Genomic DNA, 2,276 nt, shown 5'->3' with positions numbered 1-2,276 from the left:
CATTGCTTGTGTTCGATTCCCGGCTAGAGATCCTTGAAATTCGAAGTATTACAGTGGTTCAAATTTACCTTAAACTGTAGGTCCATCTCTCATATAACCTAAAAACTTCAACAAATTAACAAACAAGTGCTAGAAAATGAAAATGTGATATAAAACAGTACTTATTGCGTTTGCGTACAACATATCTTAGTGCTTTTTAGAAGTTCCCTAAAAGGAAGACAATTTTAAGAAAATACTCAGTTGTTTCGTTTTACACCAACATTTTACATGAAAGTTTTTCAATTTTGAGTAATATTCTTCCACTTTTATTGATTTATTCGACAATTAATCAAAACAGACTTGTTGGCTATGTTGCAATTTACTGAAGGAGTTTATTTATTTTCGAAACTCAGGCAGATGTAAATTATGAATACAATAGTCAATATTTAGTTCAGCGATTCTTAAACTGAGGTCCACGGACCTCTTGGAATCCGAGGTCCGCAAGTCAAACTACATTTTATTTAACTTCATTATGAAAAATACGAACCATGTTGAGGAAAATAACTATTATAAATGTATTATATTATTATTATTATTATTATAAAACCCGGTTTCTTTGTAGTGCAAACACTACACTTCCGTAATGTAATATAATGAGACCGTAACAATCTATATAGTGAAAAATACATAGATCGTATATGAAATTATTCTCTTACCTTTTATTAAAGAAACGATTATGGGTCCGGCAAAATGCACATTGCATCAAAGGAAACTTCGAAATCATGCAGCTTAAGAACCATTCGTTTAGTTCATTATTTAATTATCACAAAATCAATGGTGACACGAAATGGAGAAGCTCGCAGTCCCATGTAAGGAGACAGACATGAATAAATTCAGGAATAAATGCTGCGAAACACAACGTTACGAAACGAAATTGATTGACATTGTTGATTTTCGTCCTCCATTTAATTTTCCTTTCACACAAAGCAACCAAGGAGAGTATATATCATACGGCATCGATTAAACTAATCCGATCTTGTTAAAAATTGGGACAGTGATAGAATATTTCGAGCTTAGAACACATATAAAATATTATAGTATGCAGGCGTTTGGTTCCTAAGTTTTTTGCTATCGAATTTGAAATTGTACTTACTGAAAGGATATTTTATATGCCATGCTATAGACTATACTAATACGATAAGCATCCAAAGAATACAGTGCATTGTGGTCTATAACGTTAACAGCGAATAAATAAACTGTAGAATTTCATTTATTTTGGGAAGTGATAATATAAGTGGAAGCGGTGTAGATTTTTGTTATATATTGATGTAACCTAAAGTTGCTACATTATAATAATGTTCGAATTTATAAAGAAAGGAATACTTCAAATTTAATGATTAATACGAAATACGTACCACATCTGTCATGGAAGTAAATCCCATATAGCTTAATATTTTTTGAAATATCATGGTATGTAAATCATTGGTTTTTGAGTTATTGATCATCAAATTTGAATTTGGTCGGGTCAGAAACTTCATTAAATTGCCATCGATAAAACCATTCGATCTCGGCCAAAATTTGCATGGTGGTAGATGTTGACGAGCTCGCACACACTCGATCACATTATGAAATATTATGCCGTACAACTCACTGGTTTCTAAGTTACTGGCCATCGAAATTGGGTTCGAACTCAGTAAAATTAATAAGTTCAAAATCAAAAACCTACACAACACAATAATTCACATGCCCACTAAACACATCAAAGTATACCACCATTTCAGATATGGTCAAGTGAGATCCGTTGGTTCTCGAGTTATTGGACATCGAAGTTGAGGTCCGGGTGTCAAATTTTCGCAGCAATGAATGGAACTCAGTTGATCATCAATTACAGCATGGTGCTAGACCTTTATGAGCTCAGTGCGGGTATGAAATATTATAGTATATAGATCTCTTGTGCTCGAGTTATTTGCCAACGAAATTGGGGTTTGGACTCAAATAATACCAAATCTCAAGTTTGATACCCAATAACTCAAGAGACAAAGGCCTGTACACCACGATATTTCATATGCATGTTAAGCCTGTTAAGGTCTACAAATATTCTAAATTTGGTCAAGTGGAGACCTTTCGTTACCGAGTTACTGACCACCAAATTTTGAAACCTGGACTTAAGAAACCTCATAAGGAAAGCGCAGCCTGCATTTCATAATATTTACTAAAAATCAACGAAGGACGACTTTAGGAAACAAGAATAAAATAAAGCACCTCTGAATTTAATACATTAAATAATCTCATACACA

This window comes from Thermobia domestica, chromosome 13, assembly GCF_964235325.1.
Source record: "Thermobia domestica chromosome 13, izTheDome1.hap1.1, whole genome shotgun sequence".
Classification (NCBI taxonomy): Eukaryota; Metazoa; Arthropoda; class Insecta; order Zygentoma; family Lepismatidae; genus Thermobia; species Thermobia domestica.
Note: the sequence above shows the minus strand (reverse complement) of the source record.